Source organism: Dermochelys coriacea, chromosome 2, assembly GCF_009764565.3.
Source record: "Dermochelys coriacea isolate rDerCor1 chromosome 2, rDerCor1.pri.v4, whole genome shotgun sequence".
In the NCBI taxonomy this organism is placed as follows: Eukaryota; Metazoa; Chordata; order Testudines; family Dermochelyidae; genus Dermochelys; species Dermochelys coriacea.
This window is the reverse complement of record NC_050069.1, coordinates 157,597,221-157,623,580: the sequence shown is the minus strand read 5'-3', so window position 1 is coordinate 157,623,580 and position 26,360 is coordinate 157,597,221. Positions and strand designations below refer to the sequence as shown.

General features: G+C 47.2%; 2 long non-coding RNA genes across 2 annotated transcripts in view; both read left to right on the top strand.

Moving 5' to 3' along the window:
- LOC122458852 overlaps positions 1–26,360 on the top strand; it is a 523,493-nt gene that overhangs the window by 717 nt on the left and 496,416 nt on the right. Inside the window, exon 2 of the long non-coding RNA XR_006279137.1 lies at positions 18,869–18,870. This is a non-coding gene — a long non-coding RNA (uncharacterized LOC122458852). The remainder of the gene's footprint in view (positions 1–18,868; positions 18,871–26,360) is intronic.
- On the top strand, positions 2,679–3,980 carry LOC122458853. Its single transcript, XR_006279138.1, has 3 exons — positions 2,679–2,728; positions 3,711–3,834; positions 3,930–3,980. It is a non-coding gene; the product is annotated as an uncharacterized LOC122458853 (long non-coding RNA).

The window sequence follows — 26,360 nt, the reverse complement described above, 5'->3', positions numbered from 1 at the left end:
TCTGGCAGAGGTGATGGGAAGGTTCCCTCTCTCCTGCTGTTACTGGAGTGAAAAGAACAGCACATTACAATGGCTTTGGGGAGAGGCTCCTCCCAGGATCAGATACAGGAGGGACAGCAGGGTCCAGGGAACAGGCGCTATTCCTGCCCTGCCACTGTCTGTCTGGGAAACCTTGGCATCATACCCTGGCTCGGTGCCTCAGTTTCCATTCTCATCAGCCTCTGCCTATTTCCCTGCAGTTTCACCTCTGTGTTGGTGCCAGTCCCACCCTCACACCTGCACTGCACAGTCTAATATTGGCTCCTCTCTGTTGTCAGCACCATGAAATCTGCCCTGGAAGGAGAGCCAGAGACCCACCTCCTGCGAGCTGCTCTGCATGCTGTCTTCACCCTGGGCATGGAGAAGGACACCACCCAAGACCAGGTAGATCATGGTAAAATCATGGATTGAAGAGGCAGCTGTCATCCTGCCATGAATCTTTGCTAATTGCCTGCAGTGGGATGTGATTGAGAGAGGCCAGGATATGAGTTTGGGGGTCTCACTGGTGCTTCCCAGAGACCCCTCTTCCCATCTTTTGGAAGGTGTAGCCCCAATTTCCTAAACTCTGACCCATGGCTCTCCCTTGCTTTGCAGGATCTGCATAGGATTATGCCAGACCTCCTAGATACCATGCTGGGGAACCTGCTGGCAGAGTCCCCAGACACAGCCAGGCTCCACTACATCTTGGAGGTGAGCCCCCTAAGAGAGGTGGGGGCAATTTTACCTTAAGTCTTAAATCCATTTTCCAGTCTGTCTTCCAAGCTGGGCCCCCAGTGGGCCGTCCTTGGTCAGGGCAGTCAGTGCAATGCAGTGTCAGGTCCTTCCTCCTTGAAGGACAGAGGAAGGAGCTGGGACTTTTTAAGCCAGAGCTCTGCCTGGTTCTGTTGAGCACGAACCACAGGGCCCCTGGCTGGCCTGGGGAGTGAGAGTCTGAACCCCCTAACCTTGTGAGCTCCATGAGATGGCCTTCAGGGAAGAGTCACAGGCTCATTCCTAGAGAAACAGGAGGACCCCAGAGAATCAGCCCTTCTCTCCTGAGATTCCTGGGGGGATTGTGCTCACACTCAGTCCCTTCATCCAGCCAAGGACTTGAGAGCATGGGAGGGGTGAGGGGTCTGAGGATGGGACCAGCCCCGACACCGAGCATTGTCCCAATCTAGAGAGACAATGCAAGTTGTGACCGGCAGGATACAAGCATCGTCCTAGGGGCAACAATCCCCTTCTAAAGCTCTGCGATCAGTGAATCAGATATTCCACCCCGCACACAATGTCTCAGCCCCCTGGGGATGGGGAGGGGCTCATTAGCACAACACATGCCCCTGCCCATTCATCCTGAGCTGCCTTCTTTCCCCACAGCACATTAACTACTGGATTGTGTCCAGGGTGCCGCAAGAGAGAGCCAGGGCCATCAGGAGCAGCATGGCCCTGCTCAGATCCACCTGCTCAGATCCACCCTCCCTGAGTTTGACATAAGTGGCCTCTGACCCCAGCTTCCCAACTCCAGGAAGCTGGCTCTGAGGGGCTGTAGGATCTGCTGCTGCAGGGGCTGTGGGTTAGGAGTGCTCCTCTTGGGGAGGCAGAGTCAGAGCAGAGAATGAGCTTGGCTTGAGTCAAATTCTTCTTGTCCTGGTTAAGTGGGGACTCTGGGCTTTGAAGGGGACCATGCTCCAGGTTCATGCCTTCCTGTCATCCTGGAGCAGCAAATCTTCATGGAGGGCCCTGGCCACATCCCTGTGCTCCAGGCTCCCTGTGGGCAGACAAAATTAAGGGTCTAGCTCTAGCTCCTATCTTCTAGCATCTCCTGCAGAGGGGCTGAGGGGAAGGAGAGTCCTGGCCCAGGGGGGACTGGGAACTGACAGGAAAATGCTGATGGAGTCCCCTCTCCCTTCCATTAGAACTCATCAGAATTCCCCAGGATGGGTCACCATGTGGCATAGCTGGCTGTGTTCGTTGGTGACCCAGCCAAGGACATCAGCCAGCAGGCCAGGGAAGGGGTTTACCGGCTCTACCAGCTGCTGCACCAGAGGGGTAAGGAACCCAGCTGGGAAATGGCACCCAATAGAAGAGTGAGACTGGGACCCCAACCATTTTCTCTCATTGACCCTGGCTGGAGGATGTCTCTCTCTCTCTCTCTCTCTCTTTCTGTGTTTTGCACCACCCCCTGCAATTCTATTGGGCCAGGCACACAGCGAGGACTCTGCCCCCTGTGCAGCCACCAATGGGATTGGAAGGACACAAGCACTGCAACCAGTGTGTGTGTCTCTCTCTCTTTTTCCCTGGGCTGACCATCCACGAGGCTGAAGACTTGTGGTGCTGGGACTGGCACCAGGACAGCAGGCTCCTGGGCTATAGGAACACAGCCAGGGTGGGGGAGGTAAGGACACTCTGTCAGGGCATGACACAGCTCAGGGAGTGGGGGTGGCTGAGTCCCCTGCAGTGGCTGCCTCCTGGGGCCACTAGACGAAGAAACTGTTCTAGCCCCAGGATTTGGAGCCTGGTTCTGGGCCATCTGCTAATGCCCCAAGTCCTGTTGGTTTGAGGTCTTCAGAAAGTTCTTCTCGGAGGTGCGGAGAAGATCCTTCCTCCGGACGACACTGCTGGCCATCCACAAACCCCTGCTGTCTGCCAGGCTGGACTGCTCCTCACCTACTCCCTCCTGGGGGAAGCCCAGCAGCTGGTGGGGGACAAGGTAAGCAGCTGCATTAGACTCAGAAGATTAGGGCGGGGTCCAGGCCTCATTCCCGTCCTACGGCCATTGGCTGGCCTGGCAGCAAGGAGCCAGGTGCGGAATGAGAGTCAGAGCAGGTGCTATTGGGAAGGGAGATGAATTCACCTTCCTGAGCAGGAGGGAGCCAGCTTGTCTCCAGAGCAGCTCTAACCCAGCTCTTTAGCAAGGCTAATTAATGACAAGCGTTACCTCTTCATGGACTTATGTTATTAGGACACAGTGCTATCGCCCTTAGGAAGGGCAGCAGTCTCCTAAGTGCCCTCTGCAATCCTCTCCTGTCCCACAGGGTGGCACCCAGTTCCCAGTGGCCTAGTGTCCATGTCACCCGAGCCACCACCTGGAGTTGCTCCCATCACTGGCAGCCTGGGAGGCCAAGGACTGACCGGTGATGACGACTGACCAAGCAGGGCTGAGGCACATGGGTGGGGGAAGCTTGTCCTGCTGCTGGAAGGTCTGGACCCGCTCTAGAGAGAACAGGAGGATTCGGTGAGCAGGGGCTGCTGGTCTGTTGCATTCACCAGGGCTGCCATCCTGCAGCTTCAGCATTAGGGGCTGGGATGACTTGGGGAAAAGTCTCACCTGCCCCACATCCCACTTCACTGCTGCCAGAATCCCTCCTGCTCCCCCTGCTAGAGCCCCCTCCCTGCGCAACCGGGGTGGAGGTGGAGGAGATGGTTCTGAGGACTTGATCTGTGGATTGGAGGTCGAACAGCTGTCAGGAGCACTGAGGGGAAGGTGGCAGGAGCTCACCCTACAAGGAGGGGGTTGGCACTGGAGGTCACTAGAAAGGACAACAAGACTCCATTCTGGGGGTCAGGAGGGTGAATCTATTCCTCAGAGCTGGGCAGTGCTGCGTGGAAATGCTGCTGGTTCCAGGTGCCCTTAATTCCCCCTGATTCCTCGGGGGCATCTGAGTCTCTCACAGGTTCTCCTTCCCTTGCAGAAGGAGGAGGTCACGGCCAATGTGATGCGCCAGCTCGGCATCATCCAGCTCTCGCGCCAGGTGCCTGAGGCACTGCAGCGGCTGTGCCTCTGAGGCCACCAGCAACTCCCACTCCCTGCTGCAGGTACTGCTCTGGCTCACTGTACATGGGGAGCTGGTGGAAGGGGAAATGGAGCCCCCTGGCACTTACAGAAACTTTCTCCCCTCTCTGTGGAGCAGGGTCCTTTCCTCTGCCCCCCAAATTCCTTCATCTAGGGCAGGAGCTCTTTCCCCTCACACCCATTCCCTTTCCCCCTTTCCTTGGTCTACTCCCATCCCATTCCCCCTGCCCCCAGGCAGAGCTCTTCCTGCCCCATATAGTGCAGAAGGGCTGTTGTGTCAGGGCCACAGTCCCTAGCCCCACTGAAGCTCAGAAAGCTCCACTTTTGAGGAGGTGGGGGTGGGACAGGGGTTCAGGGCTAGCTTCCCTTCTGCCTTTATTCTCCCCTTGGCCCTTCTATGGGGTCTCTGGGTGTGAAATGAATAGGAGCCTCCTTCCCAGCTGTCTTCCAGGCCCTGGGATCTGGCACAGCCTCCTAGATAGGTGCATCCTGCAGCTGAACCACCTCAGGGAGCAGTGGGGACAGGTCACCTCATCCCATCAAAGCAAGCCATGCTGGCTCTCAAAGAGGCTGAGATGGAAGACCCCGCTCCCTCCTGGAAGTAAGAGCCATTTACTCCTTCGGGCATGTGGGTCTCCTCAGGGAGAAATGGGATCCCCGGTGTGTAGCCTGGCTGGGAGCCTCCCCCGTCCCTGGCTCCCAGCTCTGGGACAGAGATGTCTCCATCGTCGTACCACCCTGTTTTTTTTTTTTCTAGGAAGGGGCTCTCCAGAGATGTCCTCAAACCTGGACTTCTGAGTGTGTTTCCAGCAGGGAGCTTCTGGTCCTCGGGCATGAAGAGAGCATCAGGTAGTCTTGTTCACATGGCATCTCCAGTTTCCAGCTCCACTTCCTACAGCAGGGCAAACGAACCCATCAGCTCCCAGAATCCCAACTCTTTGACCTCCTTTCGTTCAGCGGTGGGGTTTCTCCAGCCCCCTCACCACACCTGTCAGCCTCTGAATGATGAAGGACCTGAATATCAGAGTCACCAGAACAAGCAAACTCCAGTTCCAGGCAGTGGGGCCTGTGTGTACTCAGCCCTTCTGGAAACCAGGTCTGAAATGGGGAGCAAGGACCCCAGCCCAGCAACAGCAGGAGTGGGCAGAGCAGGCCTGTAACAGGGTGCTGTCCCCTGGGCTGCACAGCCTGGGGCCTAGCCAAGCTGATTACAGAATGAGTCCTAACTGAGAGGCACCATGTACCTCCCCCTAAAGAGCCAGACTTCAGTGGTGATCCAGCCCAGCTGGGGTATCAGCAGGAATGAGAACGAGGTAGGAAGTTCAGAGCAGCAAGAAAAGCCTAGAGGGGAACTTGAGAGGAGAGGCAGGAAGTGCCCAGGGAAAACTGCAGCAAAGAGAAAGGAGCAGACTTAGCTGTTGGGGACAGGGCCCTGGGCTGCTACCAATGTCAGGGTTTCCCTATTGGCTCCAAAGAAGGGGGTGTACACGCACCCAGAGAGGGTTACCAAGCCCAGGAGGGGTCTGCAGGCTGAGCAAAAGCCCCAGCAATGGCAGAAGGACTTCCTTCTGTGGAAAGACCTCTTTGGACTTTTAATGTGAGACAAGCTGGGCCCCAGAAGGGTGGACCAAAGGTGGTGACCTGGCTGGAGGGCTGAGTTACCAGGCAGAGAACTTGTCATTGTGCTGCAGCGACCATGGATGCCTGGGCTCCAGCAATATTCAGGGGCCAGGTCTCTCCCCCAGCCCTGCCTGCCGCCCCCCCCGCACCTCCTCAAAATGTCCCCCGGCCCCCACTTGCTGCTCCCGCTCACTTCCCCCAGCCCTGGAGCCTGCAGCTCATGCTGACTCTGCTGTACCAGCTCCCCACATCAACTGCTGTCACAGGGTCCTAGTCTCTCCCATTCGCTAATGGCAGGGCAGGCTGCCCTTACCCTGCCCTAGCTCTGAGCCTCTCCAATGCCCCAAACCCCTCAACCCCAGCCCCAGCCAGAACCCACATCCCCCCGCACCCTAATCCTCTGCCCCAGCCCTGAGCCCCCTCCCATACCCCAAACCTCTCATCCTCAGCCCCATAGCCCTCACCCCTGCACCCCCTCCTATTCCCAAAATCCCTCCCAGATCCTGCACCCCCTCCCTCTTCCCACACACCCCCTCATTCCCCCAAACTCCCTCCCTGAGCCTGCATCCCCTTCCTCTGCACCCCCTCCACCCCCAAACTCCCTCCCAGAGCCTGCTCCCCTCACCCCCTCCTACACCCCCAGTCCAGAGCCTGCACCCAAACTCCCTCCCAGAGCCTGCACCCCTCATCCCCTCCTGCACCCCTACCCCTTGCCCCAGCCCAGAGCCTACACCCCAACTCCATCCTAGAGCCTGCACCCCAGACCCCCTCCCCCACTCAAACTCCCTCCCAGAGCTTGCACCCCTCCTGCACTCTAATCCCCAGCCCAGGGCCTACACCCCAGACCCCCTCCGCCACTCAAACTCCCTCCCAGAGCCTTAGGCAGGTGGGGGGGGTGGAGTTTGCAGGGGGGCAGGTTCTGGGCATGACCAAAATTTCTACAAACCTGCCACCCCTGGGTCCTGCTCTTCCTCCAGGAACCCCTGGAGCAGTCTCTCTTCATGGACCATGTCCCTTTCCTCCTTGGCTCTTTTGAAAGCCAGGTGCTCCGTGCTCCTCCTTGCCCCAGTCTCCAAAAGCTCCTGCATGATCCTCCTCCTTCTGGCCCACTGCTGGCCACTTGTAGCACCTGCAGACCCAGGCAGCAGGCTTGGCCCAGCAGGTGTGGAAGTGTCTTCCAATGGGATGAAACAGAGACTATATTCATTGTATTACCATGCGGGGGAGGGGAGAGAAAGAATCCCCCACTTTGCTTTCTGTCTGTCCACAAGGCCATGATTTGCAACATTGCTTCTATATCACTCTTTCAGAAATTCTCATGTACAGTCCCTCACTTCTGTCCTTGGAAGATTCAGACATACACATCCTATGCAGGTGTGTGAGTAACACTGATTTTACTTTAAAACAGCACAAAAGAAATTTAAAGGCTAGATCTGGCTGATGCAGGATAGGCTGAAGTCATGTTTTGGGGACATTTTCCTATACTATCTTTGACTTTGTTTCAAGCTCCATGAAAAACTTCCGAACATCGCCTTCCAGGAATGGAAAGAAATCAGGACCTAAAGTAACAAATGTTTGGATTAGCATGCAGCCTTCTGCAGGCAGCAGAGTGGATTCTCACCAACGCTCCTCCCAAATCCAGCAACAGAAAAACCAGGACCACACAGGGCAAAAGAATGCCTGCTGCACAAAGCATCATCTAAAGTCACCTTCCAAGGAGTTAAGGAGAAGCCAGGATAAAAAAGGATTCAAAATTCACATTGTCGCTGCTGGATGAGATAATAATTCGGTACTGAAAATATGTATCTGTAGCATTAGATTGGTGTACCCAAGATAACAATAAGCTCCCCTTGCAAAAATAGGCCTTCAGGCCTGCTAGGCCTGTTAGCCATTAACAGTATGGAAAGCTGTATCTTCAAGCTTCCCCCCAGTTTGGACATGTGATGGGAAATACAAACCCCACATTGGGGAACAAGGGGTTAAGGAGGTGCTCTGGCCTCAGCCAGGCCAGCTGCACAACACCTGCAAGTGATGCACAGACTGGACGAGGACTTGTGGGTGACCAGGCAAGAGGAAGGACCTCTACCTTGCAGGTCCTGAGGGAAAGCAGAATCTCTCCCTCAGCAACTGCCTGAAGGTCCCTCCCTGAGGGAAGGGGGGATCTGCTTCTTTTATAGCCAGAGAGGGAGGCATTTTTCCTCTCCTGCCTACTAACCAGTTTTTTGGTGACAGGTTTCAGAGTTGTTGCCATGTTAGTTTATATCAGCAAAAACAGTAAGGAGTCCTTATGGCACCTTAGAGACTAACAAATTTATTTGGGCATAAGCTTTCGTGGGCTAGAATGCACTTCACCAGATGCTTGGAGTGGAAAATACAGGAGCAGGTATAAATACATGAAAAGATGGGAGTTGCCTTACCAAGTGTGAGGTCAGTCTAACGAGATAATTCAATTAACAGCAGGATACCAAGGGAGGAAAAAATAATGTTTGTAGTGATAATGAGAGTGCCCATTTCAAACAATTGACAAGAACGTGTGAGTAACAGTAGGGGGAAATTAGGTTTAGGTTTTGTAATGACCCAACCACTCCCAGTCTTTATTCAGGCCTAATTTGATGGTGTCCAGTTTTCAAATTAATTCCAGTTCAACAGTTTCACGTTGGAGTCTGTTATTGAAGTATTCTTGTTGAAGAATTGCCACTTTTAAGTCTGTTATTGAGTGACCAGAGAGATTGAAGTGGTGTTCTACTGGTTTTTAAATGTTATAATTCCTGATGTCAAATTTGTGTCCATTTATTCTTTTGCATAGAGACTGTCTGGTTTGGCCAATGTACATGGCAGAGAGGCATTGCTGGCACATGATGGCATATATCACATTGGTGGATGTGCAAGTGAACAAACCCCTGATGGTGTGGCTGATGTGGTTAGGTCCTATGATGGTGTCCTTTGAATAGATATGTGGACAGAGATATGTGGGGTTTGTTGCAGGGTTTGGTTCCTGGCTTGGTGTTTTTGTTGTGTGGTATTGATCCCTGGTTTTTGTTTATGGACTACCCCAGAAGGAGAGAGGCTTGGAACTGACCTGGTTGGAGGGCCGAGTCATGAGAGGAGGCAGCTACCAAGAGGGAGAGAGCTGCCATGCCCCGCCTGGCCATGAAGAGGTGCCAAGCAGTGAGTTGACACCCTTCAGAACCTCCTGTGATAGACTGTGAACTCTGGACAACAGCAGTGTGGTATGAAGTGGCCAGGGAGGGCAGCCTTATGACACTCCTGGGCAACAGACCCTTATGTTGCCCTCTGAGTGGCCTGGATCAGAGCCCAGTGGGAGGCCCTGGGCTCCCCTCCCATACCCCTTCCCCCATGTTAAAGGGCCAAAACCCTGACCACTAGCCAACAACCCCATGAGCAAAGACCATCACCAGCCATCCATCTTTGAAAGTTTGCAGAGGATGAGGGAGCAGAAAGTGGAGAGAGGATGAGAGTGGTTCTTGGGGAGAGAGAGGGAGGAAGGGAGCCCTATGGGAATCTCTTGTGTACCGCCATCAACCCAATGATCAGACCATTAAGGCCTAGAATGTTCCTTGAAATTTTGTAGTTGATTGGATCTAGAGTTTAAAACTGTTACCACATTTACAGACGGAGAAATGCCAGTGAGTTGAGTGGAAGGCCATTGCAAACTCAGCTAAATATGCAGTGTGGCTTTTGCCCCCATTTAACAAGCTCTTTAAACAATAGCTCCTAATTTTCATTCACATTGTTCTGTTTAGTGTTTTTCTCCAAAACACTTTCACTAATCATTTTGTTCAGCGTTGGAAAGTTAGCCCTTTCGGTGCACCAAATACAAATATTGCTGGTTCGGACTGCCCTCTATTGGTCATAAGAACAGCTGGGTCAGACCCATACTGGGTCAGAACATTGGTCCATCCACCCCAGAGTCCTATCCTCCACAGTGGCCAATGCCAGGTGTCCCAGAGGTAATGAACAGAACAGGTAATCATCAAGCGATCCATCCCCTCTTGCCCATTCCCAGCTTCTGGCAAGCAGAGGCTAGGGACACTTCAGAACATAGTTTTGTATCCCTGCCCATCTTGGCTAATAGCTATTGATAGACTTATTCATGATGAACTTATCTAGTTCTTTGTTCCATTATGTTATAGTCTTGGCCTTCACAACATCCACTGGCAAAGAGTTTCCCCAGGTTGACTGTGCATTGTGTGAAGAAATACTTCCTTTTGTTTGTTTAAACATGCTGCCTATTAATTTCATTTGGTGACCCCCTAATTCTTGTGTTATGAGAAGGAGTAAATAACACTTCCTTATTTACTTTCTTGACACCTGTCATGATTTTATAGACCTCTACCATGCCTCCCTTAGTCATCTCTTTTCCAAGTTGAAAACTCCAGTTTTATTAATCTCTCCTCATATGAAAGCTGTTCCATACCCCTAATCATTTTGGTTGCCCTTTTCTGTACCTTTTCCAATTCCAATGTATCTTTCTGAGATGGGGAAACCAGCACCAGTATTCAAGATGTGGGCATACCATGGATTTATAGAGAGGCAATATTATATTTCTGTCTTATTATCTATCCCTTTCCCAACATTTTGTTAGCTTTTTTTTTTTTTACTGCCACTTCACATTGAGTGGATGTTTTCAGAGAACTATCCACAATGACTCCAAGATCTCTTTCTTGAGTGGTAACTACTAATTTAGACCCCATCATTTTATATGTAGACTTGGGATTATGTTTTTCAATGTGCATTTCTTTGCATTTATCAACATTGAATTTAATCTGCCATTTTGTTGCCCAGTCACCCAGTTTGGTGAGATCCCTTTGTCACACTTTGCACTCTCTTTGGGATTTAACTATCTTGAGTAGGTTTGTATCATCTGCAAATTTTGCCACCTCACTGTTTTACCTCCTTTTCCAGATCACTTATGAATATGTTGAACAGTATCAGTCCCAGTACAGACCCCTGGGGACACCACTGTTTACCTCTGTCCATTCTGAAAACTGACCATTTAGTCAGACCCTTTCTTTCTTGCCTTTGAAACAGTTACCTATCCCAGAGAGGACCTTCCATCTTATCCCATTTTGCTTTCTGAAAATCTAAGTACACTATATTCACTGGATCACCTTTATCCACATGCTTATTGACACCCTCAAAGAATTCTAGTGGATTTGTGAGGCATGATTTCCCTTTACAAAAACCATGTTCACTCTTCCCCTACAAATTGTGTTTATCTGTGTGTCTAATAATTCTGCTCCTTACTATAATTTCACTCAATTTACCTGGTACTGTAGTTAGGCTTACTGGCCTGTAATTGCGGGGAGCATCTCTGGAGCCTTTTTGAAAAATTGGTGTCATATTAGCTATCCTCCAGTTATTTGGTACAGAAGCTGATTTAAAGGAGAGGTTACATAGCACAGTTAGTTAGTAGGACTGCAATTTCACATTTGAGTTCCTTCAGAACTCTTGGGTGAATACTATCTGGTTCTGGTGACTTATTGCTGTTTAATTTATTAATTTGTTCCAAAACCTCCTTATTGATCCTTACTGATCACAGTCAAGTCATGATCACTGGCCCCAGAGAAACCACAAATATGCAGTCCAGTGATCAGTTCATCTTTACCCACTACAAGGAGGCCCACAATAGAGTCACCCCTAGTTGGGTACAAAACTTTGTGTTAGAAAAATATCTATAATTTTTCAAAATCTCCAAGGATGATTTACTGCTGGCTACGTGAGACCTCCCTCGTCTGTCTCCCAATAGGAAGTCCCCCGTGCTAATGTACTTGTCTTCCCAAAAGTCACAGACAGGTGCTAAAGGAGAAACATATCCCCTGCTCCCTGGTTTGGATTCAACGAACTGTACCAGCCCCACATTGGTTCCCCTGCTGGGCTGTGTTAGTTAGCAGATTGATCCCTGTCCATTCGAGGGCCTGGGATTCTCAATAACCAAGAATGATAAACAGGTAATGATGTGTCTAACGCAGGGGTTCTCAAACTTCATTGCACTCCAACTCTCTTCTGATAACAAAAATTATTACATGACCCTAGAAGGGGGGACCGAAACCTGAGCCTGCCCAACCCCCACCACCGTGGGTGAGGGTGGGAGTGCCAAAGCCAAAGTCCGAGCCCCACTGCCCCAGGTGGGGAGGCCAAAAGTCTAAGCCAGCCCTGGCGACCGCGTTAAAATGGGGTTGCAACCCACTTTGGGATCCTGATCCACAGTTTGAGAACTGCTAATGTAAAGTGCCACCCTGCCCACCAATTTTACTCTCTCTCCCGTACCTAAATGGATTGTAGCGACACTAACAGTCCAGTCATACACATCGTCCCACCAGGTTCCTGCATTTTCCCTCCTCAGTGAGAATTTCCAACTCCTCTTCCTTATTGCCCAGACTCCAGTGCTAACAGCAGTGTTGCTTCCTGTCACGCGTGAGTGTCTTGCAAGGCACATACACTGCAGCACAGCGTTCCCCTGAGTCCACACTGTGGGAAATGCTGAGTATCAGATGTTTTAGAAATGTGTACCAAGTAATGGAAAAGAACAGTACAAGAGGCGGGGCTGCGGGTAACAAGTTGAAGGACAAGGCCAGAAGATTTTGGCTGGACTGAGGACTAAGCTTTGGCTGAACTAAGGACTAATGATATAAGCAGCACCTGAGAGTCTTTACCACCACAAGATAATGGAACCCAAAGATAAGAATGATGAGAACATTGGGTGATAAACAACAGAAAAGGAATAAACAAGTGCTGTGTATATATATGGCTGTGGGAAGGGAAATAGTGCTTTTTACCAGCAACTGTTTCAGTTGTCCTGTAAGCCAGCCTGCTAGCAGCAACACCACACTTCTGTTACTGCAAGGATGGGTTATCTGTAAGCCAGGGAGAAACTCCAACGCACATGTCATGTTGTTCCCTCCACTGGAAGGTGCCATGAGAGAAAGATAATGTGTCCCTAGAGTCACGGTAGCATGGGATTGCTGGTGTTGCAGCATGCTCTCCAGGAACCCTCAGGCCTTCCATATCAGCTCTGCAGCATCAGAACAGCAGAGCCTGGATTGGAGCAAGGGAAAGGCCTGTTTTCACCAGAAACCAGGCCCGGAGCATTTAGAGCAGAAATCCCTGTGAGAGTTAATGTTGCTCTAAACGGACCTGCCAAGGGGTGTGCAGCTTCTTGACACACCATAGAAAGTGATTAGTCTGTAGAGAGGCATAAAGCCCTACACGGATTGCTCTGAGAGTATCCTCCCGCGCAGCTGGGTGAGGCAGGACCTTATTCCTTACCTCTCATGACAGGGTGGTGTGAGAGCTTGTAGAAAACCAGAGGCAGTTTTCTAGAGGCTTAATTCAGAAATTCCCATATCACTCAAGTGCTGTGTGTTACACAGGAGTAGTGACAGGTTTCAGAGTAGCAGCTGTGTTAGTCTGTATTCGCAAAAAGAAAATGAGTACTTGTGGCATCGTAGAGACTTACAAATTTATTAGAGCATAAGCTTTCATGAGCTACAGCTCACTTCATCGGATGCATGTGGTTTGAGGTAAAACTGGTAAACTGGGGTAGGCTGCTTCGCTGGGGAGCAAAGAATCTAGGATTTCTGTGAGTAGCTAGTGCCAGGGGCTGGATATTACAGGAGAATGCCTCAAGAGGACTCAAAAAGTATGGTACACCTATTGCTCTCCTGCAAGGCAAAGACAGGGCTGGTGTAGCCCAGAGAAGAGTGTTTGAGTGGCTGGAAGCCTGGTGGTGTTAGAGAATTCACACCCAGTTACTATAAACAAGATTCCCTCACACTGTAACTGTGGGGGGGATAACAAGGTGATTCACAGGCCTGGGTATCCCTAAGTCTGTCACAACATCTACATTCCCCCCAGTGGTTGCTTCACACATTGAGGCTTTGCCCACCATTTGCTGGGTATCATGAATTTGGCAGCACTCTTTACTACCCAACATCTCCCTTGTTCCAGGGGAGGTCTGGCACACATCACCTTTCCATTGTGACTCATATTCCTTGCTCCCAGTGGAGTTCTGGCTCACGGCCTCTCCCAACTGTACCAGCGGATTCTGGGTCACAGACACACTCAGCACTGACTTAGTTTTCCCCGGTGAGAATAGACAGCAAACTTATTACTGTGTCATGGAAAATCTGCCAATACCCAAGAGGAATAGCCATCACTAAGTAAATCACACTGTGCTGACTCCATTTAACATTAAGACAAAAAGGGCATAGACTTAAATATAGTTATATTATTCCTTAAATATTACCCATATTCCCATCACACCATGGTTATAAAGATTGATAAGTTGCAAGCTTTGGGTGTAGCCTGTTCCCCATTGCATGGAGGGGGAAGGGCCATGGTCCTGGATCTTCTTCACTCCCTCTAGAGCTGTATGCATCCCGTATGCAGTACCTGCACTTCTCTGTGCCCAGGAGCTGTGATTGTGACTGGCCTTTGCACCTGGGTGTGGGAGTGTTCCTGCATCTTTCCCTTTCCCTCCATGTTCCTGCACAAAGTCCAGTCACAGTCCAGTCATAAAGTACATCAAACGAATAGTACTTTCCCCAGGTGTGGAAGCAACTAATTAATTCCCAAATATAACCACAAAATGATAGACGCCAGCATTAAATCACAGCAAGCTCTTCATTGCCATCTGTAAATTACTTCCTGGTAGTAGCCACTAGGTGGCAAGCATGCATCCCCAAGTGCCAATGAGTGAACTAGCTGGGGGAAAAAAGGCTAATTCTCAGCCCAAACACCGTTACAAAGACAGGTTACGTGGTTTGCTGTTGTGAGGCTGCCTCTAGGTGTAAGCTGTTTGCTGTGCTGCAGAATGTATTTCTCTACAATTTACACTGGTGACCTTGGGAAATGTGTATTTTGGGATAAAAATTGTTTGACAAAATGCCTGTAGACATGTTATCCCCACAAAGTATTTTTTTGAATTGTAATGCAAGAAATGTTTTATAATATTTGATTAAAAGAAGCAAATTGGTCATGCCTTCCATATTACAACAACTGGGTCTTAATCAGTTTTTATTACATAGTTTTGCCATCTAGTCCAACAAACTAGAGTCCCCTGGGTAACTTCTTGGTAAATTGCTGTGAGTTTGGTCAATATAAACACAGGTCGTGAAATCCTGGCCCCACTGATGTCAGTGAAAGTTTTGTCATTGGCTTCTATGAGGCAGGATTCCGCTTGGAGTCCTTGTCTTTTTAACTGAGAGTGAGAGGTGGCCTTTCTTTATTTTTTAGGGATTATGTTTCATATGTCCTGCTATAATAACAACAACCCCAAAATATTAGAGCCTTTTCTACTATGAAGATTAAATAAATAGATATATAGATATATAGACATATTTAAATTGTGCTTTGCCCTAACAGTCAGCCTGTTATCTCACTAACTGATGGTTTTCTAGCTACCTAGCTGAGTATATATTTGTTGTGTTCACTTTTCCATGGAACATTTTTTCTAGATTTTGTTATACCATGTGGATATAGAGGAGATCCTAGCAACTATACGTTAAGGCAGGGGTGGGCAAACTTTTTGGCCCGAGGGCCACATCAGGGTTGCGAAACTGTATGGAGGGCTGGGTAGGGAAGGCTGTGCCTCCCCAACAAGTCTGACCCCTGCCCCATCCGCTCCCTCCCACTTCCCGCCCCCTGACTATCCCCCTCAGAACCCCCAACCCATCTAACTCCCCTTCTCCTTGTTCCCTGACCCCCCCCCGGGACCCCCCCCAACCGCCCTCCAGGACCCCACCTCCATCCAATCCCCCCTGTCCCCTGTCGACCCCGTCCACATCCCCGCCCCCGACAGCCCCCCCCAGGATTTCCACGCCCATTCAAATGCCCCCTACTCCCTGTTCTCGGACTGCCCCCTGGGTTCCCATGCCCCTTATCCAACCTCCCCGCTCCCCACCCCCTTACCATGCTGCTCAGAGCAGCAGGAGCTCGCAGCCCCAGTGGAGCCAGCCCCGCCACCTGCGCTGCCTGGCAGGAGCAGCGGGCCAGAGCGCTGGCAGCGTAGTGGCGGTGCTGCGGGGGAGGGGCCGGGGAGAGCCTCCCTGGCTGGGAGCTCAGGGGCCAAGCAGGACAGTCCCGCGGGCTGGATGTGGCCCGCAGGCCGTAGTTTGCCCATTTCCGCATTAGAGTATTAAAGATTTGTGTTCTCTAAATGCTGAATAAATAAATGGCAATTCTAGTAAATTCACTAGGTTGTCTTTAGGTGAAGTACACCATGTTATTTTTCCCCTTCTGGTTGGAAATTTTGATCCAAAATCTTTGTGCTGCTGGGCATCCGCACCAGATGTGTATAAAATATGGGTAAAATTCCCTTCCTCTCCAGGTTCCTTGAAACAGGGAATATTTGTGTTTTGGACATGTTTTGAGTCTTATCAGAGTTAAATTCCACTGATATATCAATGTAAAAATAATTTAAATCTGAAAACCAAGGAAGCAGAAATCATACTCTGTTCATTCTCTGAGGTATTTCCATTGATGATATTTCTCCAAGTGACATAAATTAAGATCTCTGATCCTGAGCTTTTATGTCATGGTTTGAGGGGAAAATGCTTTTATTATCCAATTCACCAGTTGCTAATGGTTCAAATGTAGTCATTTTTCTAAAATAATGTTGTTTAAGAACCTTTTAATGGTTAAGTTTAATTCATTTCAGCAAACTTAACCCTCCTTCACTGTCTGTCTTCCTACACATACAAAAAGAAAAGGAGTACTTGTGGCACCTTAGAGACTAACAAATTTATTAGAGCATAAGCTTTCGTGAGCTACAGCTCACTTCATCGGATGCATTTGGTGGAAAAAACAGAGGAGAGATTTATATACACACACACAGAGAACATGAAACACTGGGTTTATCATACACACTGTAAGGAGAGTGATCACTTAAGATAAGCCATCACCAGCAGCAGGGGGGCGAAAGGAGGAAAACCTTTCATGGTGACAAGCAAGGTAGGCTAATTCTAGCAGTTAACAAGAATATCAGAGGAACAGTGGGGGGTGGGGTGGGAGGGAGAAATACCATGGGGAAATAGAAAAGGAGTACTTGTGGCACCTTAGAGACTAACAAATTTATTAGAGCATAAGCTTTCGTGAGCTACAGCTCACTTCATCGGATGCATTTGGTGGAAAAAACAGAGGAGAGATTTATATACACACACACAGAGAACATGAAACAATGGGTTTATCATACACACTGTAAGGAGAGTGATCACTTAAGATAAGCCATCACCAACAGCAGGGGGGGAAAGGAGGAAAACCTTTCATGGTGACAAGCAGGTAGGCTAATTCCAGCAGTTAACAAGAATATCAGAGGGACAGTGGGGGGTGGGGTGGGAGGGAGAAATACCATGGGGAAATAGTTTTACTTTGTGTAATGACTCATCCATTCCCAGTCTCTATTCAAGCCTAAGTTAATTGTATCCAGTTTGCAAATTAATTCCAATTCAGCAGTCTCTCGTTGGAGTCTGTTTTTGAAGCTTTTTTGTTGAAGTATAGCCACTCTTCGGTCTGTGATCGAGTGACCAGAGAGATTGAAGTGTTCTCCAACTGGTTTTTGAATGTTATAATTCTTGACGTCTGATTTGTGTCCATTCATTCTTTTACGTAGAGACTGTCCAGTTTGGCCAATGTACATGGCAGAGGGGCATTGCTGGCACATGATGGCATATATCACATTGGTAGATGCGCAGGTGAACGAGCCTCTGATAGTGTGGCTGATGTGATTAGGCCCTATGATGGTATCCCCTGAATAGATATGTGGACAGAGTTGGCAACGGGCTTTGTTGCAAGGATAGGTTCCTGGGTTAGTGGTTCTGTTGTGTGGTGTGTGGTTGCTGGTGAGTATTTGCTTCAGATTGGGGGGCTGTCTGTAAGCAAGGACTGGTCTGTCTCCCAAGATCTGAGAGAGCGATGGCTCGTCCTTCAGAATAGGTTGTAGATCCTTGATGATGCGTTGGAGGGGTTTTAGTTGGGGGCTGAAGGTGATGGCTAGTGGCGTTCTGTTGTTTTCTTTGTTGGGCCTGTCCTGTAGTAGGTGACTTCTGGGTACTCTTCTGGCTCTGTCAATCTGTTTCTTCACTTCAGCAGGTGGGTATTGTAGTTGTAGGAATGCATGATAGAGATCTTGTAGGTGTTTGTCTCTGTCTGAGGGGTTGGAGCAAATGCGGTTATATCGTAGCGCTTGGCTGTAGACAATGGATCGAGTGGTATGATCTGGATGAAAGCTAGAGGCATGTAGGTAGGAATAGCGGTCAGTAGGTTTCCGATATAGGGTGGTGATTATGTGACCATCGCTTATTAGCACCTTAGTGTCCAGGAAGTGGATCTCTTGTGTGGACTGGTCCAGGCTGAGGTTGATGGTGGGATGGAAATTGTTGAAATCATGGTGGAATTCCTCAAGAGCTTCTTTTCCATGGGTCCAGATGATGAAGATGTCATCAATGTAGCGCAAGTAGAGTAGGGGCATTAGGGGACGAGAGCTGAGGAAGCGTTGTTCTAAGTCAGCCATAAAAATGTTGGCATACTGTGGGGCCATGCGGGTACCCATCGCAGTGCCGCTGATTTGAAGGTATACATTGTCACCAAATGTGAAATAGTTATGGGTCAGGACAAAGTCACAAAGTTCTGCCACCAGGTTAGCCGTGACAGTATCGGGGATACTGTTCCTGACGGCTTGTAGTCCATCTTTGTGTGGAATGTTGGTGTAGAGGGCTTCTACATCCATAGTGGCTAGGATGGTGTTTTTAGGAAGATCACCAATGGACTGTAGTTTCCTCAGGAAATCGGTGGTGTCTTGAAGATAGCTGGGAGTGCTACGATATAACCGCATTTGCTCCAACCCCTCAGACAGAGACAAACACCTACAAGATCTCTATCATGCATTCCTACAACTACAATACCCACCTGCTGAAGTGAAGAAACAGATTGACAGAGCCAGAAGAGTACCCAGAAGTCACCTACTACAGGACAGGCCCAACAAAGAAAACAACAGAACGCCACTAGCCATCACCTTCAGCCCCCAACTAAAACCCCTCCAACGCATCATCAAGGATCTACAACCTATTCTGAAGGACGAGCCATCGCTCTCTCAGATCTTGGGAGACAGACCAGTCCTTGCTTACAGACAGCCCCCCAATCTGAAGCAAATACTCACCAGCAACCACACACCACACAACAGAACCACTAACCCAGGAACCTATCCTTGCAACAAAGCCCGTTGCCAACTCTGTCCACATATCTATTCAGGGGATACCATCATAGGGCCTAATCACATCAGCCACACTATCAGAGGCTCGTTCACCTGCGCATCTACCAATGTGATATATGCCATCATGTGCCAGCAATGCCCCTCTGCCATGTACATTGGCCAAACTGGACAGTCTCTACGTAAAAGAATGAATGGACACAAATCAGACGTCAAGAATTATAACATTCAAAAACCAGTTGGAGAACACTTCAATCTCTCTGGTCCCTCGATCACAGACCTAAGAGTGGCTATACTTCAACAAAAAAGCTTCAAAAACAGACTCCAACGAGAGACTGCTGAATTGGAATTAATTTGCAAACTGGATACAATTAACTTAGGCTTGAATAGAGACTGGGAATGGATGAGTCATTACACAAAGTAAAACTATTTCCCCATGGTATTTCTCCCTCCCACCCCACCCCCCACTGTCCCTCTGATATTCTTGTTAACTGCTGGAATTAGCCTACCTGCTTGTCACCATGAAAGGTTTTCCTCCTTTCCCCCCCTGCTGTTGGTGATGGCTTATCTTAAGTGATCACTCTCCTTACAGTGTGTATGATAAACCCATTGTTTCATGTTCTCTGTGTGTGTGTGTATATAAATCTCTCCTCTGTTTTTTCCACCAAATGCATCCGATGAAGTGAGCTGTAGCTCACGAAAGCTTATGCTCTAATAAATTGTTAGTCTCTAAGGTGCCACAAGTACTCCTTTTCTTTTTGCGAATACAGACTAACACGGCTGCTACTCTGAAACATGGGGAAATAGTTTTACTTTGTGTAATGACTCATCCATTCCCAGTCTCTATTCAAGCCTAAGTTAATTGTATCCAGTTTGCAAATTAATTCCAATTCAGCAGTCTCTCGTTGGAATCTGTTTTTGAAGCTTTTTTGTTGAAGTATAGCCACTCTTAGGTCTGTGATCGAGTGACCAGAGAGATTGAAGTGTTCTCCAACTGGTTTTTGAATGTTATAATTCTTGACGTCTGATTTGTGTCCATTCATTCTTTTACGTAGAGAGTGTCCAGTTTGGCCAATGTACATGGCAGAGGGGCATTGCTGGCACATGATGGCATATAGCACATTGGTAGATGCGCAGGTGAACGAGCCTCTGATAGTGTGGCTGATGTGATTAGGCCTTATGATGGTATCCCCTGAATAGATATGTGGACAGAGTTGGCAACGGGCTTTGTTGCAAGGATAGGTTCCTGGGTTAGTGGTTCTGTTGTGTGGTGTGTGGTTGCTGGTGAGTATTTGCTTCAGATTGGGGGGCTGTCTGTAAGCAAGGACTGGTCTGTCTCCCAAGATCTGTGAGAGTGATGGGTCGTCCTTCAGGATAGGTTGTAGATCCTTGATGATGCGTTGGAGAGGTTTTAGTTGGGGGCTGAAGGTGATGGTTAGTGGCGTTCTGTTGTTTTCTTTCTTGGGCCTGTCCTGTAGTAGGTGACTTCTGTGTACTCTTCTGGCTCTGTCAATCTGTTTCTTCACTTCAGCAGGTGGGTATTGTAGTTGTAGGAATGCATTTATCTTTCAGAAATAATTGCATACACATAGCACCTCTACAGTCCTTGTTGGGTGGGAGCCAGTTTTATCAGTTCAAATCCCACCCTGCACAAGGACTATAAAACTGTAACTTTGGGAGCCCAGGAGTAGCACAAAATTTGACCTAAAAACTGGGACAGGAGATCATAACCTGTGATTGTTTTCCCCTTTGAAGGTAGAGTCCTGCTGGCCTGGAAATGCAAGGATTGTGTAGAGGTCACGTGGACCAGGATTAGATTAGATGCTGTCATGCCTTGTGACACATGAGACAACCCAGTGTTTCCACCTCCATCTGTTAAGTGCCACATTTCTTGCTCCATGAGCGCAATATCTTTCTCAGTTTTCTTATGTGTCAACTGCTGTCCTCCTCTTTTCAGTCTTCCACTAAGCGTTATCTAGTGAAAAGTTTGTCTATGAATACCATTTTTTTCACATCAGTATGACATGATCAAACAACTTCAGTTTTCTTTCTCAAATCAGTGTCTCTACAATCTGTTGGCCAGTCCTTTACAACACATCAGCATTAGTTCCTTTAGTCACTTTCTCTCGTCAGTGGACACCAAATATTTTCCACAAGCATTATGTTTCCTGTTGTGAGCTTCTAGCATTTGCAAGTTTTCAGAAGCCTGAGAACTAGGTGTTCTTGCTGAGGGAAATACAGATGCAGTTGCCCTGAACAGTGACAACTAGTTTGATTCTAATCTATTCTATAGCATCATGCAGAACACTTTTTGGGTTCCGGAAAGTAATGTTATTTCTCATCAATTATCACACAGCAGTTGGTTTCCTTTCTTTGGTAATTTACAGATCACACCTTTCTTCCAAACCTCTGGGCAGGGTTCTTTCTCCCAAACCATATTACCAAGTTTATGTATTTCATGACCTCCCACTTCCTCATCAGCTTTAAACAGTTCAGCAGTGATCTTGTGTTCACCAGGTACTTTACCATTTTGTAGCTGCTTAATTGCTTTCTCTATTTCTGCTTCCAGAATTTCTAGCAGTTTAATTCTTCACCTTCTTTGCATCCATCAGTTGGAATTGTGGATCTGACTGGTTGAGTACCTCATTAAAAATGTTCTCGCTATTGTTCCTTTTGCATGGCTTGTGTTGTTAACAGTCTTCCATTTTTTTTCTTTTATGATACCACTGTGACTCTGGAGCCATGCTGACAATTGTGTGGCTCTGGTTGGTTGAGTACTACATTAAAATGTTCTCATCATCATTCGTTTTGCTCTGCTTCCATTGTTAACAGTCTTCCATTTTTCGCTTTTACAATACCACTTTGACTCTGGAACCATGATGACAGTTGCTTACATACCTGAAATTGTTCCTTAGTCACCTTTCACTGCTGCTTCTTTGGCTTCTCTTGTTTCTTTATCAAACCATTCTCTCTCATCTTTCCAAATCATTTCTTTACTTCTTTATCTTTCTCTATATAGTCCTGCTGCAGCGTGCATTGATTTTGTCATGCCACTTCTGCTTGCCTCTTTTTTAAGGCTTTTCTTTCCTCAATCAATTTCTATATTTATGACTCTATCCACTCTTCTTTCCTTGATCCTCTTGGTACAAGTGAAGTTGTGGCCATTTCTTGGCAGACATCTCTAAAGCAAGTCCATTTTTTCTCTATAGCATCATTCATTATCTGCCACTCTTGAAATCTATTTTAGAGCTGGATTTTAAAATATTGGCCAGGATGAGAAAGGCGAGATGATGCAGAACTTGTCTGATAGGGGAGGCTTGGAGAGTATAGCTGGATGACTGAGAACAGGAGTATTGTCATGTAGCTGATATGAAAGGGCTGTTTCATGGATGGAAAGGAAGCCAAGTCATGTGACTCTCTTGGTTGGGTAAGAGGAAAGAAACAGCAAAATTCACGTGGACCTAGTGGGAAAGATGGGATCTGCAAAGATTGGAGTAAGCTTTGGATACATAACCATAGCCAGATTCTGGTCTTATTTACATCGGTTTAAATTTGGAGTAGCTTTAATTCTGCAGTAACTCTACTGCTGTCAATATTATTGCTAATTATTTTTATAGTATGGCAATTTCCAGCATTGATAAAGATGTATTTCTTACCCCCAAAGAGTTGACAATCTAAACAGACAAAAATAAACTGGAAGAGTTGACAACACATGAAGAGGTGGAAGAAGGAAAAGATGAGAGAGAATACAATACGAGTCTGTGTCTCTCAAGAAGCTAATGAAGGTTCTTCAAGATAACAAAGAGGTTTTTCTGTATTTTATTTTTTATTTTTATGATTTACATTTATTTATTTAAAGTCTATAAGGGCCAGATTTTTACAGGTATATTGGTGCTAGTGGTCTTTTCAAAAGCATCTAATTGCTTAAAACACATTGATTTCAATGGGTGTTGGGTGTCTAGATATATTTTAAAATCTGGTCCTAAAAAATAAATAAGATACTTGCATATTTAGGTGACACAAGATGGACTGAAGTACCTAACTTGATGCAGCTAAATTTAAAAATTTGGAGCTATGTGTTTGTGAACTGGGTGTCATTCCTGCTACGTCTCTTTGGTAATATATCACCTCCAAAACTTAATGTTGATATTTACCAGCCAGTTATCTTGGGTTCCCTGAGGATGATTGTGGATGTTAAATGACAGAAAGGATGGAAAGTTAATTTGGGGAAGAATTTGTTTGCTCAGTTTTGAGCCAGCTGATGTCATGCTTAGGATGCAACCAGTCCTTATTCTAACAAAGATTGACGGCCCAGGGAAGGCATTTGAAGTCTATCAACTTAACCCCGCCAAGCCACTTGAGCAGAAATAAGTATTTTATATTACAATATGGCTTTTTGCCCTTTAAGAGAAAGGAAATAAATACTTTGGTAAGATGATCTCTCTCTTTTTACCCCAAATCAGAAGGAATCATTTATGGTATACAGAGAATTTGTGGAAACACACCAAAGTTTTAGCACTGATATTATCCCAGGCCATGTAAGGAAACTTTGAATGCTTAGCCTTGCTCTATCAAACCACTTAAGCTTTCTTTGCTGCAGTTTCCCCATCTACAGCAGACTTACCTACTCTTAAAGTTAATCAGCAGATTGGATAATCAGTGTCTATAAAGTGCTAACTGTTGCTATTATTTCCATCCCTTCTCTGCTGTCCCACATGACTGCTTTTTAATTGTTAATAATTTCTTTACTTCTTTGACTTTCTCTACATTCTCCTGTTGCAGCATGCAACATTTCTTTTTCTATGATCTATCCTTCTGTTTTTGTTTTCAGTGTGGATTTGAAATAACCTTCTTGCATTGGCATCATGCCTTCTTTTTGGAGACCTTAGACATATATTCAAAGAGAACTGAACCATTTATTACAAGAAGTTGGATACATCTGCCACTTTTATAGCCATGATGAATTACAGCTTTAACCTCAGTCAACGGTGTCTTATTTGACGTAGCAAATCAGCATGAATTGAAAGTCCTGGATTCTGAAGTTTTGGACAAATAACCTCAGAATTAACAAGATGTTTGCAATTTACAAATTCTCTTTCAGTGTGTAATTCTGAACTTGAGGAGGATTTGAGGAGGTCAATGGACTTATGCGCCCAACAGCAGATTAATTTGCCATGCTGGAGTGGGGAGCCTCCCGTGTCTACCTCTCTTTCCCAGGATGGAGGTGGATGTCCATTTGTTCCTCTGCCTGCCAGGTAATAGAGGGAATGAGAGTTATGATGGGAGCCGTTCTTGTCCCTCTTTGCAGCAAGACATTGGGGTGGGGTGGATACTTGATTTGAGCCACCTGTCCTTAAACTGACCTTAGGGGGCTTCTGTAGTACTGGTCCTCCCTGCCACTTCGTCAGCTAGGCCATCTCCTGCTGCTGCTGAGAGAGCCCTACAGCAGTGGAACTTTATAGTATCATATGCCATCCTTGTTCAGAGCAAGTGAGCTAAGGCTTTACCTTGACATGTGTTAGCTGATCATATGAATAGAACTCCCATTAATGAATTAGTAGAATAGCTTTTTCTCCTTCACAAGTCTCATTGAGATGGATGAGTTTAAATGGCAAGTGGAATGCAATCTGTGATTTCCCTCCCCAGGGGCTCTCAAGTGAACAGGCAGGATAGGCAGAAGCTCAAGGGAAGCTTCTGTTTTCTGCTAGCCACTTGCTGCCTCCTCCCTAGTGGCTGGGCACAAGTAGGGGAGCACTGGGCATGTGGAGGAGATAGTCCCCCTGCCCTCAGTGCCTGCACCACTGTAGCCCTGCTGATTCATGAATGTGATGTTAGCCGGAACTGGAGGGGGCTGTAAAAGGCAATCCCATTCAGCATGGCATTTTCTTATTTTCCACACTGTAAATACAAATCTAGATGAGCATTGCAGACTCCATCCAGACACCATTCAGATCTCACCATTTTGCTCATGCCTTAAAAAATATCACTTTGAGCCAGACACCAACCCCGGAAAATTGTAGCCCAAAAGGTGACCGTGTCAAAAAGCAACAAGGAACTGAAACCAGTGGAGCCAGACACACGACTGAACCCTCACTGCCTCTCCCTGCATAATTCTCTTTGGCTGCAGTTAATGTGACAGGAGTTCACCTCTTGAAAGCATGTTACCAAAGTCCAACCACAATGGGCAGATCTGTTCACTCTCAGTAGCAGGCAAAACAAAAGCACGTTTGAATTGAGGCTTGAGCTTCACTTCAAGTGGTTTCCTGCTTAACATTGAAAATGCACCAAGCTTTTTACCACTTGTACCACCAATGTATCACTGTAAACTTGGGCATCCAGATTGCTGGACAAAGGATTCAGGGAGTATGATAAGGGCAAGCGCTGAATGTATTTATGGGTCCTGGGAGAGAAACCCATGAGAAGTGGCCTTATGTAGAGAAACTTTGTGGCCTAAGCCCAGCTTGTAGTGGCCTGATAGTCACATCACCAATCCACCTTCCCATTTGCCTGACAGCCTTGTTAACTGTCTCACAAGAGAGTCTAGAAATGCATGGAAACTGAAATGCTCAGCCATCTGTAGAAGTGTCTCTCTGTTTCAAGGACATTCCTACAGCTATGTGGGGAAGTATGCGCTGATGCTGCCTGTTTTGTTCCTGTTCTACAGATAAATGGAGAGCTTCATTTTAAAGGGCTATCAATTCAGTATCTTTTGTGAGCCCTACATTCAATAAAAATCGAAGGAAAAATGTAATCCTCCCACAGTGTTTCAAAATAAATAAGCCCTGACAAATAGTGGTTAGCCTGAGGTTGGAGGAAAGTGCCATTTGGAGCCATTCTTAACAACTACTGAATTAGCAATCCATCAGGGGCAAGTGACATGTTAAAATCTGGTTCTATGATGATTTCTCCACCCATGGTAGATTATACCAATTCTTTTTCTCAGCACTTCTCCCCACTAGAGTATCCTAGATCCTATTCAATTTCATTTTTAATGGTTAGGTATGTATCCAAATCAATGTGTAAGCTCCAGAACTGCTTCACATTCCATTTCCAGTTCCATTCCAGCTGTGCCACTCAGGCTTCCAACACACAGGGGCATCCTGATATGAGTCATCTGGATGTGAAAAGGACAGCATTGTTCTGTGGGAAACACAGACCCATAACTAGAAAAGAAAATCTTCCTAATAATACAGTTACACAATAACTAGTATACATAGATTTTAAAGCTCATGAAATCTCAGTTTCAAATCATATTACGTTTTTGCATTTACAGTAAGTTTCTAAGCAAATACGAAAAATACAGTGTAGAGGAGCTCAGTTTGTAAATTTGAAATAAACAAATGTATGGTTAGGAAAGCAGAGCCTGAGGGCAAGTCTCCACTACTGCACTACATCGGTGCAGCTGCCCTGGTGAAGATGCTCTATGCTGATGGGAGAGCGTCTCCCGCTGACATAGAGCGGTGTGGACACTGCTTTAAGTTGACATAACTTATGTCACTCAGGGTGGTATCATTTTCACACCCCTGAACATAGGTCCTGGAACTAGGGGTGCTGTTACACCCCCTGGCTTGAAGTGGTTTCCATTATATACAGGGTTTACAGTTTGGTTCAATGGCTCTCAGCATCCCTATTATAAAAACTGTCCAGCAGCCCTGCCCCTGACCATCATAAGTTACATCAGCTTAAGTCGTAGTGTAGATC